The sequence below is a fragment of the Aethalodelphis obliquidens genome, unplaced genomic scaffold, assembly GCF_003676395.1.
Source record: "Aethalodelphis obliquidens isolate GAN/ISIS:26980383/991018 unplaced genomic scaffold, ASM367639v1 scaffold2, whole genome shotgun sequence".
Lineage (NCBI taxonomy): Eukaryota > Metazoa > Chordata > Mammalia > Artiodactyla > Delphinidae > Aethalodelphis > Aethalodelphis obliquidens.
The window spans coordinates 2,093,427-2,105,994 of record NW_020837946.1 but is presented as its reverse complement, the minus strand read 5'-3'; the positions used below and the strand labels follow the sequence as shown (position 1 = coordinate 2,105,994).

Below are 12,568 nucleotides of genomic sequence, written 5' to 3'. Positions count from 1 at the left end.
GGTGGTCGGAAAAAGGAGGGCCCAATAAAATAGATTCTGTAAACCATTTTGCATTTTAAAAATTGCCTACTTTTCTGAGATTAATCGGGGAGCTAAAAGCTGGCAGTAGTCAGGCAGAGGTCATCGTCACCACCGATGCATTCCTAGAAACAGTGTTTCTATCCCCCATTTTTCGTCGTGCGTGGGAAATGTTCTTTTGCATTTTCCAGGCTGTGCCCCCCCGTAAGAGATGGGGTGGCACGCTCTGAAGACAGCGGGAGTCTGGGTTTCATTCCCAGCTCTCGCTCCTCTGCTCTGTGACCCCACTGCTTTGCAGCCTCTCCAGGCCTGGGTGTGTTTATGTTGAAGATGTGGAAATGAGGGCAGAATCCACGTAGGAAGCCAGTTCCTGGCATGCTCACTGCCCTCCAGACATGCAGAAGACTGCTCCCAGCCAGCCCAGCCCCCACTGTACTGGGCCTGCCCTCCCCAAGGTCACCTGCTGACCGCCCCCATGGCCATGTGCAGGTCTGAGCTCTCCCCTGCAATGCAGTCCTCCCGCCAGCATGGGGCGCTAGTGGCCAGCGCCACCAGCCTCTTTCAGATGGTCCACACTCAGCCTCCCCACCTTCCCTGAAAGTGTGGCCCTAAAGGCCTGCGACCCCCAGTTCTGCCCCCGACAGGAGGCACAGAGATGGAGAATGAGGCCCGGGCTTGGGATCCAGAGGCCTGGGTCCAATTCCTAGCAAAGCCAGGTACCCTCATTCCTTCCAAGGGGAGGGTCTTGCTCATAAGTCTGAAGCCCCCAACCCTCTTCTGGGGTTCCAAGCCGCACATCCTGCTGAGTGAACTTAACCTTCATGGTGTCGTGAAAGCACTGACAACTCAGCCCGACCAGCACTAGTCTTATTTCCCCACAAAAGCGCCTTCTCTCGTGACCCCCATTTAGTCCCTGGGGTCACGACCCCTCCTGTTGCCCGAGCTGGACCCTCGGTCACCGCTCACCTCTTGCTGATTCTCCAGCGCTGCTGCATCTCCCCAGGGTCCTCAGCCCTTTCCTCCTGGACCACAAGGGGGGCCTCCCCGTCCTGGCATCCTTGGGGCCACCCCACCATTATCTCGGGAAAGCCCAGCTCACCGTGCCGTGCACTGCTTAGTACCCCTTTCATTGCCTCCCCACTGCTCTGTGGGTCCTGCCCATCTCTGCCCCCCCAAAAGTTGCCTTCACCATTACCCCAAATCCTCACCTTCCTCCAGCCCACCTCGCGTGTGCCTGTGCACCCTCGCCTCTGCCCACGAGGCCCTTCCCCCTTCCTACCCAGGACCAGACTCCTTGAAGACCCAGCGCCAGCCCCTGATCCTGTGAAGAGCTTCCCAAAGCCCTGGAAACTTAATCGTCGCGCTCTCTGTGCTTTTATTATGTGCCTTTCAATACTTTCAATACTTTTATGATAACATTTCTTACATTTTGCTATAATCATTGTATTTAATTTGTTTGTATTTTAAAGTAAAATAATTGTAGACCTTTACGTACCTGTATTATACCTTCATTAGAACACATTACATTTTTGTTGTGATAATGTATTTTATTGTCCGTCCCCAAGGGAACCATGAACTGGTTGAGGACAGGGGAGCCTGTCCTCCTCATACTTACAGGCCAACATCCAGCAGGACACCTGATGTCAGAAAACCTTCAGTGAATGTCCTCTCGAGCTGGTGCTGCCGTCACTGGGACCCTTGTATCTTCAGATACTCATTTGTCAAATGTGCAGAGACATTTATTAACTCGGTGCCCCCAGGTTTGGACCCGAGTGAAGGGTGTTGTGGGCATGAAGTCGGTCGTGTGGGCATGAAGTCGGTCGTGGGAGACGAGGGATTTCCAGCCCAGGGCTTAGCTGACCTGAGTTCTGCTGGTGACTCTGCACCTGCCTGGTGACTTGGGATACGTCACCCCCAACGCCAGGCCCCCATCTCCGAAATGGTGTCATTGGATGGACCATCCTGAGAGGCACTTACTTCATGCACCTCCAGCCTGAAGTGGGGCGCCTGCAGTGTGACTGTTTACTCCACCCTCTAACACTCATGAGTTTTATTTGGAAGCTGAATGTAGTGACATCTGGAGAAATCATAATTCACCGGTTAAACTGGTTGCTGGGTTTGGAGGCCTGTGGGCCAGGAAGAGGCGGCATCCTCCTCGTCTCTGGTTACTCGGGACTGCTTGCCCTCACTGTCTCTGAAACGTGGGACGACCCTTTGCAGCGTCGCGTGACTCATGGAGAAGAAATGGGACAGTCTCCCTCCGAGGCAGCGCTGAGGATGGGTCCGCGGGGACCCCTGGCCTTCCTGTCATAGCTCCCCTGGGAACTGAGCAGGGCTGGCCCTGGGGAGTCTCCGGCTGCCGGGGGTGGGCTCTGCAGGGCGGTCTCTTCAGGCAGTGACACTGGGAGGCACCGAGTAGGAGGGACCTGCCTGGACGCCCAGAGGCAAGCATGCCCCCTCCCCCGCCTGTTCTCAGGGCTACTTCCCCACGGCAGACAGGTCACTGCAGACATAGCCTGAGTCACTGAAGCCAAGCCCAAGCTGGGGCCGGGGAAGAGACAGAGAGAGAGAGAGGGAGGGGGAGAGAGCGCTGTTTCCACTTGTAAGTGGATGTGAGGTTCTTGGTCCCCTGGAGAAGCAAGGCCACCAGCTCCCCTGCAAGCCACCAGGGAGCCATAGGAAAGTCCTGGCATCCTAAACGCGGTCGTTCCAAAGAGGACTCCTCTTTCTCACGCACGGCGGGCTGGCTGGGGTCAGACGTCTGAGTCGCGGAGCTTGGAGAGAGGGGCCACCTGTCCTCATCCTCCTTACCCTTCCACTGACCCCAGACCCGGAACAGGGCAGGGGCCCCTGGCAGGTGGCGTCTGCAAGCAGGGGGCTTGTCTGGGACACAGAGAGGGGGCAGAGAGCACAGGGGGCGTCGGTGGCTCCAGCACAGACGGGCACGGTCCCTCTGGAACCCACAGCCTGCGCCCGTGTCCGGGCAGCAGTCCTGAATGTCACACTCGAGCCGAACGCGCAGGTCCTGGAATCTTTTGACGTCCCCGCAGAGCCGAGAGGAGCAGGCAGTGCCTCAGGCATCCCCGCAGGGCAGCAGAAGCCCCCCCACCCGCTGGGGGTCCTGGGAGCTTTGTGGTATGGTGGGATACCTCCCACCCAGCCGTTCCCGGGAAAGCAGGACTGTCCAGAAGGGATGGGCCGGACCCCGGCAGAGCAGCTCCGGGTCTCAACTCTGGCCCCATTTGCCACCTCCTTGCCGCTCACTGGCCTAATGAGACGCACATGGCTGCAGCCTCTGTCCCACTCTTTAACAAAGGGCCCAGGGGCCTGTGAAGAGAGGCCAGAGTGTCCTGCCTTCCCAGCCGCTGCTTGGTTCAGGGACCGCTTACAGCCCCTTGAAGGGCAGGGACTCGCAGTGGGAGGGAAGGACCGGGCGAGGGAGGGAGGTGGGACAGCCGTCCAGAGGAACCTTGTAAAAACGTCACAACCTCACAAGCCCAGTGCTTTCTGCTTTACATTTGCTGGGAGAGGAAGCAGTTTGCCTTTTGTCTGTCCCTCCTTCACCCCACAGGGATATGTCCTTAAACTGCTCCTTTGAAAATCAAGTCGCAGTTAATAGAGTCCAGCCTACGGGAGGATGGCTCCGGGCTCCCTCCTGCTGTTCTAGGGTTTAGAGGTGGATTCCCAAATAGTCATTGGGACGGGGTCCGTTTTGTCGTTTGGCATTGCCAGTTCTCTACCCTTCTGACCCTTGGGGCTTCCAGGCCCGGTTCACAGCCAGGAGAGGTGCCCAGAGGCCACAGGCAGGGAGGGGGCCTGAACTGGGAGGACAGAGGGCCCCCATCTGCAGGGGCAGCTGGACCACCGCCTCTCCGATCGCCCAGGTGAGCCTTGGCCGCTGGTCCCTAAGGGAGGGGGTCCTGTGTACGTGCTTTCCCGTTATCCAGGCCTGATTGGAGCTCGCTGCTCAGAGCTTCGCATTCTCTCCAACGAAAGCAAAACCGCTCTTCCCCGCGTCCCTGGACAAACGTTAGTCACAGAAACTGCCTTGGGGCAAGCGGCTCTGGGGAACGAGCTTTGTTCAGGCCACCCGCTGGCACTGCCCATCCCGGCCAGGCCAGCAGACGGCAGGCAGGGAGGCGTCCAGCGCCTGCCTGCACCCAGTGCCCCATGTTCTCTTCAAATCCCCTACCCAGAGGGAAGAAGAAAACCCGTCCAGCTGAGTGGGTGATCCTTCCAAGACTCCCTGCGGGGGCTGTCACTGGTACCCCTGCTGCCCACGCATTCAGGTGGGTGACCATCGAGGTGCAGCCAGACGAGCTGGACACGGGTCGGCTGCTCAGCTGTGTCCACTGCATGTCCCGGGTGCGCCCCGGCGGGTCTCCGCGTCTGGGGCTCTCAGGCAGGATTGTAGCGGCTGGCGCAGCCTCAGGGCCTGGCAGCCCGCGGGGGCCCCGCCCCCGGCAGGGAGCATGATGAAGCTGGAATTCTTGTTTCTCCACCCAGCCACGTGCCCCGGCAGTCACAGCCCGTCGCAGCCGCAGTTCACGACTCTGAACAGGGCTGTGGATGATGTAGGCTGTGCTTGATCCCCCACTTCTTCCTGCTCGGGGAGCATCTCCGGAGAACTGGGATTTTGCCAGCGTGCAGGTGCTGATTCCTCAGTTCCGGGCCAGACCTGCCGTCTGCATTTCTCACTGGCTTCTGTGTGTCGCTGACCCTGCTGGTCTCGAGGAGCAGAAACTTAGAATGCACGGGAGTCCGAGTGCGTTACAGAGTGCGGGTGTTACAGGGAGCCTGGGGCTCCTGGTCACCTGCGTGACCTTCACCTCTGCTGTGTGTCTGACCTCCTCATTGTAGCCCCTCTTGCAGCAAGTATTTATTGAGCACCTACTGTGTGCCAGGCGCTGCTCCAGACCCTGGGGACCCAGCTGGGGAAGAAGAGCGCCCTCTGCCCTCTTGGGACAGAAAGAGCGTTGACCACAGCGTCTGACCTGCTTGTCTGGTTTGCGGTGGGGGCGATTGTTAGATCATTTGTTGCCATGCCTGCAGAGACAGAGCCCGAGCTACTTTTCATCTGATGGAAGATGTTTCCTAGTAGTGTTTCCTAGAAGCGGGACCTGATAGGTGTACTTCCTGAGGTCTTAAATACCTCTTGTTTCTTTCCCTCCCCACGGGGTCCATGGATTCTTGGGGAACAGAGCTCCAGGGACGCCGTTCTTCTCCACAGAAATTCTGGGTGTCCTGGAATTGCCAGTTAGCGGGTGGTATGAGCACAGGGGAAGGCACCCCAGTCTGGTTCTTTTTTGTTTCTTTTTATGTCTGGAAGCCTGTAGGAGGTTTTCTCTAGTCTTAGAATCCAGAACTTTGTGATGTGGCTCTGTTGCTTGTCTTGTTGGGTTTCCTTTCCAGAACTCGGTGTTCCTTTTAATCTGAAACCCTCGATCTTTCTTGAGCGTGGGGACTCTTCTGTCGGTATCTCTCCTGTGACCGCGTCCGCTTCCTCCTTTCCACATACCTTGTCTTTTTGCTCAGATGCCGGGAGATTCCATCAGTCAGTCTCCAATTCATTAATTGTTTTTCATCAGTGTCTATTTTGCTATTTTGTTTCTATTATTTAAAAAAATGTCTACTAATATTCTTTGTGTGATTTCCAAGAGCCCTTTTCCTGTCTCCTGGTTGTTCATGCTCTTTCAAAGCAGCATATTCTCATTTTATCCACACACACTCCTCTGGCTTCTCCCAAGATGATGATTTCCGCTGTTTTGAAGCTGGATCCCCATTCACTGGGCTGTCTGTGTGGTGCTCCGCTTGGCAGTTTCCCCACTGTGGTCCTCAGTCGTCTGATGCGAATCATCGTTTGTTTTCTACTCGTGTTTACGGCACATCTTGTTGGTGATACGAAGTTGGCTCTGTCCCTCCAGACCACACTCTTGGGAGCTGTGTTCAAACGGTCAGGAGGCCGTGGGCAGGCTCGGCCAGGGGACAGAGGGCCCCCGCTGAAAAACAGTGCAGGACAAACGCCCAGGAGGGAGGGGGGCTGGCCCGCGCAGAATGGGCGAGACCCACCAGGGAAGGTGGCAGCTGTCAGCTCTCCACGCCCGGGTCCATCACTGCTCATTTACCCCTGGCACGTCCCACCCCAGCCCCTGCACAGTGTACCTGGGAGCCCAGGTGTCCAGGGTCTTTGTTTTAGGCGTAGTGAACGGGAGGAGGGGGCAGCAAGGGCAGCCTGACGGGGGGAGCCCCTTCAAGTGAGCTGGGCAGTGCCAGGGGCCTGTGGAGGCAGAGATGCTTCCACTTTTCATGCTGAAGGGGCAGTGAGAGCTGGCACGACGCCCTGGATGTCTGCTCTGTGCTGGGGACCGTGGCCACGCCCCCCGGCTGCTGTGAACATTTCCTGGTCTCCTGACCCTCGCCTTCTGCCCCCCAGTCTCCACTGGCAGAGCCTCAGGTGTGCACATGTGTGCGTGCGTGTGCTGTATCTGACCAGGAGACGTTTCACATCTGTGATCCTCTCCCTCTACCCTTATTCCTCACCCTTCCCTTCTGGTTGCAGAGTCTTAGCTGCACTTCCTCTAAAAAAGCTGTCACTGTCTACCCTGAGCTCTAGTTGTTTATAAACATGTTACTCCTCCCCTGCTAGATTGCTCTGGGCTTTTTAAACAGCTAACAGCATTCCTGGCACATGAAAGATGCTCAGTACATGTTGGAAAGATAGATGGGTAGATGGCAGGGTGGATGGGGGGATAGATGGCAGGGTGGATGGGGGATAGATGGAAGGATGGTGGGTGGATGGATGGTGGGTGAATAGAAAGAAGGAAGGGAGGCAGGGAGGAAGGATGGTGGGTGGATGGAGGGATAGATGGAAGGATGGTGGGTGGATGGATGGATGGGGGGGTGAATCAGTGAATGGATGGAAGGCCTTAAAATGAATGCTTCCCTCTTAAGCCCACCCCTGCCTCACTTTCTGGAGAACGTTGTTGATGTGCCCCTCCCTGTGTCAGGCCCTAGGGATACAGATTCGAATAAGACCCTCGTTGCTTCTCAGTGCCCAGTGGTCGGTGTGGGTGAGAGAGGGGGACGACCAGCCTCTCAGTCCTGCCGCTGCCCGGCCTCTCTGCCCGCCCCGCTTCCTGGCCGGGCAGACAGATGCAGCGTGAACTGTGTACAGGAGACACGCACACGGTTTCAGGTGGCTCTCACACGCGGGAGGCTGTCGGGGCCCCAGATGTTTTTCATTTGTGGCTGAGAACGCCGCCCATGTCAGCAGACACAGCTGGGGTCAGGGTGACATCAAGGCGGTCGGCCCCGAAGGCTCTCGGTCAGAAAGACTAATGAACCTGCCGCTCGCTCCTGCCCAAGCCCTGGGCCCCGCAGGCATGTGGAGTGAACCCTGAAACCTGCGCTCCTGGGGGCGGCCCTGTCGTTTCTGGCTTTCCGCGGATGATGCTGTATTTCCCCTCGGAGGGCTGGCGCGGCTCATATATCAAAACCTGCTGTAATTGTTTCCTCCCACTGAGGAAGGCTTCCATTTAGCTTTCTCTAGCTGCCCCCCTTATTAATTATCTAATTACAACCACATTCTCCAAGAGAGAGCAGCCTTTGACTTTCTGCCCAGGACCACTTAAAAAGGCTTACATATTTGGAGTGCTCTGAACTTGAAATAAAAGAAGCGCATGTGTGTTTCCACGCACTGGAGTTTGAGGGAAAATGTGTCTTTGCTTTTTTGCAGAGCTTTGTCTTGCGGCAGCAAAGGTTTCTAGAGTTCCCTGATCAGCTGGGCCTTAGTGTGGAGCTCAGGGTTCCACGGGGAGGGAGCTGGGGGCGCAGGAGGTCAAGGCACATACCTCGTGCTGCCCCTGCCCAGTGGCATCAGGCCACACACCCCCCTAATCCCCCCCCCCCCCTCCGCGCCCCGCCCCCCCCCCCCCCCCGCCCCCCCCCCGCCACAACGCTGTAAATTTGGGATTGGCCGCAAGCTGGCTGGGTGTGCTGTAGAGCTGGGTCCTGCAGGACTGGGCAGTCAGCAGTCCACGGCCCCAGAACAGCAGGCGACAGGCCAGCAGCCGCCCCAGCCACGCGCTGCCTCCTTGGGGTGAGGTGAGGGGCCCACTGTGCTCACCCCCAGGGACCTTGCCAGCGCGTGCAGAGGTCCTTGGCCAGGTGCTTGTGCCCCGCGATATCCCCGGGGCCCTCCCGCCGTCCCCACTGCGGAGACGTACGACCTTGGCTTACGGGGCTGCGTCACTCACTCCGTAGTCTGGTGCTCGGACACCCTGGCCCGGATCTTCTCTCCGGCACATTTTCTCTAGGACGCCTGCGGGCGCAGATGGCAGCCCGTGAGGTCCTGAGCTCCCTGCCCGCGGGGCCCGCCCGGCACACGCCCCTTCCCTCTGCGACATCACTTGGTCTTCCACCTCCCCGTCAGCAGCAAGCTTCACTCCCCAGTGGGAAGGCAGGAGTGCTTCTGGTAGAGCGTGGCCTTTGTCACTTGCATTGGTTCCTGGGAGCCTCACTGGCCAGGTCCCGTGGGAGGTGGTGGACATGGGGGTGAGGGGCTCCGGAGACGGCGGCTGGAAGCTGGCCCCAGAGTGGCATTTTGATCGACCCACCTGCACTTTATGGACCAATTGCATGAGCTCCGGGGCTTTGTGGGGCTGGGATTCAACAGTTGTGTATCTTGATCGCACTGGAGGGGGCAAGAATCCACAGGTGATGAAATAGCCTGGCGCACGTGCACAGACACACACACACACACACGCACCTGGGTACAACCTCCTCCCACCCCAACACACACGCACACACACACACGCACACACACACACGCACCTGGGTACGACCTCCTTCCACCCCAACACACAGACACACACACACGCCCCTGGGTACAACCTCCTCCCACCCCAACACACACACACATGCACACACACACACGCACCTGGGTACAACCTCCTCCCACCCCAACACACACACAAACACATCCACACACACCCCTGGTACAACCTCCTTCCACACCCAACACACACACACACACACACACACACACACACACACACACGCACCTGGGTACGACCTCCTCCCACCCCAACACACAGACACACACACACACATACACACACACACACCCCTGGTACAACCTCCTTCCACTCCCAACACACACACACACACACACGCGCACGCGCGAGCGAGGTGTGACTAAGCCCTCGTGCTGTGCCCAGGTCCCTCTTCTGTTTGTGACGCTTCACGAGACTAGTGCCAGGTGATACCAGTGGGGGAAACCAGGTGAGAGGTGCATGCGACCTCCCTGTACACTTCTGTTTTGCGTTGTCTGTGAATCTGTCGTTTTTTCAAAAGCACAGCTGTAGAAATTCATCCCCCTCTGACAGCTCCTGCCCAGCAGCCGTCCCATTTCTCTGCGTCCTCGCCCCCACCCCTCTGCAGCTGGCTCGGCTCACACCGCTGTCCTGAAGCCCCTGCAGCCACCTCTCCCCAGCACCCCTTCCCCTTCCATGGTGGGCTGCTCTTCTCCATGGGAGCCCCACCAGGGAGCGGCTCACCCACGGGGTCAGCACTGCCCTGCCGGGCACCTTGGGGGGCAAGGCTTTGGTGGGCACAGCAGACAGGAGATCCGGCCCTCTGGGTCTGGGTGCAGCCGGAGAGGGTGGAGGTGGGGAGGGAGGGGGGGGTCCAGGCCTGGCCTGGGTCCCTGGGGGCAACGGCCTGCAGGTGCCCAGTGGCCCTGACCACTGGTCACCTGTGCAGCTTCTGCCAGGGCAGACAGGGAGCAGACGGGTGTCAGAGCGGCTCGCACGTGTCCCGTCCCGTCCGGGGGCTCCTGGATGAGGGCGGTCCCTGGACACCGAGAGATGCGGTGGCTTCTCAACCTCCCTCTACCTTGTTTTCCAGACTGTCCCGCGGGGCTGAGCGCACATGGAACTGGGGTGCATCCGAGTCTGTAACTTCTGAAACCCGAACGACCTCCGGGAAAGCCCCTCTCAGTGCTCCAGCACGGTGCCTAGACAAGGGCACAGCGACAGAGCCCGGACCGCACGGCCCCCTCCCCGAGACGGGCCCCGCAGAGGAAGTGGCGCGCACGGTCTTTCTTGCCGGTGACATGTTCATTGCCGTCCTCGCCACTGTTTGAGGGTGGGAACAGACCCAGGCCTGGGTTTTATTTTTTTATTTTTGTTTTGAGGGGGCGGGGATTTATTATTTCTGAAGATCGCTGAATTCAGGAACACATTTACCAGGATTTTGGATTTGTATTTCCCTCTAAGTGCCTTTTTTTAGTGTATATTTTAAAAAATAAGCCAGAAATGCCTTCCTGTACAATTCTGTTTAAACTGGACCAAGGCTCTCAGAAAAAGAACCTCGTGCTCCCTTCCCACCCCCAAGCCCCTGCATGATTGTTTCAAGGAAGCCTGGAATTCTTCTCACTTCTCCCCTTTCTCTTTCTCCATGATTTGCTCAGCTAGCCTTTTTTTTTTTTTTCTGTTTCAGTGTATATGTTGCTTATTTGTTTTATTTATTGAGATATTTGTAACAAGCTCAGTGACTGCAATGTGGCTGTGTATTCTGCTCCCTCCCAGGAACAATAAAGATGTCTTTGCAGTCCTGGTCCTCCGTCTCTTCTTTACTTTGCAACACGAGAAAGGGCCTGAGAAAGTTGGAATGGGTTGCAAAAATAACTATCATTTCACTTTAAAGGGGACCGGAAAGGATGTGAGACATCTTATAGCATACATGATTGTAGAACTTTCTAGAAACTACCAACACTAATGCAGTTGAGTGTGTTAACAGACCCAGGCCTGGCAAAGCAGATGAGGTTGGCCTCAGCCCCTCTAGGTGCCCATCTTCTCACCTACCCACGCCCCAGACTCAGTTGCTAGAGGTACGCTCTCCAGACCATTTCTTGTTCTTTAGATCAAGAGTCACCCATCCTGTGTCCCAGGCCTGCTCTTCAAGGTCAGTGCTAGCCAGTGCCAGCGCTGCGGAGCCTTCCCAGGTGGAATTCCTTACTCTCCCCAGACATGACATCCATGTCCTCCTTCACACTTCTCCCAGTGGGTTACAGTCTGCTCTGCATATGTCCAGTCCCCCTGATAACATGAGCTCCACAGGCAACTGTCCCACTTGCCATAGCCCTGTATACGCCACTGGGCCAGGTTAAGGTTGCAGCACTTGTATGTGCAGGTAAGGATGGAGCTCAAGAGCAGAAGTCCCAGAAAGGCCACAGTCCACAGTCCACATCCAAGAAGGAGAAGCCGGCTGGGGTCTGGTCTAGGCGGGCAGGGAGGTGGTGCAGACACACTCCATGTGGGGCAGGAAGTCCCGCGCCCCACCTGCTGGCCTCCGTACTGTGTGGGCTTCACTGGGGGTTGGGGAGTGGCTCCCAGGTTAAGGGCTTCCGGTGGGGGGAACTACAAGTCCATGGGTCACCACCTTGAGCCACCAGAGACATGTCTCCTGGGGGACAGCCGATACCTGGGGCTGCTGGGTGGAGCTGTCCACAGATGAGAGGCCACACAGACCCCACCCAGCTCCCAGACGGGGTTCTGGAGAGTGGGGGTCTCTGACAGGGCTGTGGTGGCCCATGAGCCCTTGTACCCCTCTCCTACTTCTGCTCCCAGGCCCACCAGAAAGGCAGGAGCTCCAGAAATACCAGCCTGTCCTCAACTTCCATCACCTGGCTGGCCCCTAGGAGTGACCGTGGTGCACCACCTGGAGGGGTCCCTGCAGCACAAGCTGTAGCACCCACTGCACACAACAAAAGCACCCCTGGACTCCTTGCTGAGACCTTGGGAAGACAGAGCTGGGCAAGCTGCCGTCCTGGCAATGAGACTCCTGCCCTGTCCTGTGCTATCCCACAGGGTCCTACAGAGGCCTTTGGAGGCCTTGAAGACTGCAAAGGTCATGGTCTCTCGCCATGGAGAGATTAAAAGAACACCAAATCATATCACCTAAAACTTACAGGTGGGGCGGCCAGAATTTCTTTCTCGATTTCCAAATTGCGAAATCCATGCTCCCTCCTCCCAGAGCTGGAACCAATGTCACCCTGCAGAGTGACCAGCCCCTGGGTCTCTACTGTGGGTGACCAGGCCCTATGAACCTCCCCCACCCAAGCCCAAGGCAGAGGGCTTGGCTAGGGGTGAGGCACAAGAGGTACCCATGCAGGTGACGCACGGCCCCCCTTGGGAGAGTCAGGGGACCCCCAGGCCAAAGTCCAAGGAAAGAACACAGGGCATATCTTGGGCCCCGGGAAAACTCTACTCTTTGCCCCTGGATCCCCTTCCCCATCCAGACACAAACACGCTCAGAGGAAGCCCCACTTCCTCCAGGACCCAGAGCTTATAATGAGAATAGCCCTACCCCCCATTCTGCGGTTTTATATTCACTCTCTACGTATCATGTTGTCTTTGAACGCTCACCTAAATATGTCTCCCTCCCTCTACCTAATCAGGTGAATTTTCTTCATAGACATTAAAATTGTCACCCAAAAAGTTTCCGTGGAAATATGGAAAGGGGTAGCAATACGTACGTCACAGGAAGC

General features: G+C 57.3%; 1 protein-coding gene across 1 annotated transcript in view; it reads left to right on the top strand.

The window, feature by feature from the left end:
- Positions 1-10,637, top strand: part of TWIST2 (twist family bHLH transcription factor 2) — a 50,000-nt gene extending 39,363 nt beyond the window's left edge. The window contains exon 2 of the mRNA XM_027116810.1: positions 9,925-10,637. The gene's annotated coding sequence lies outside the window, so the exon portion shown is untranslated. The remainder of the gene's footprint in view (positions 1-9,924) is intronic.
- Positions 10,638-12,568: the final 1,931 nt, after the last annotated feature.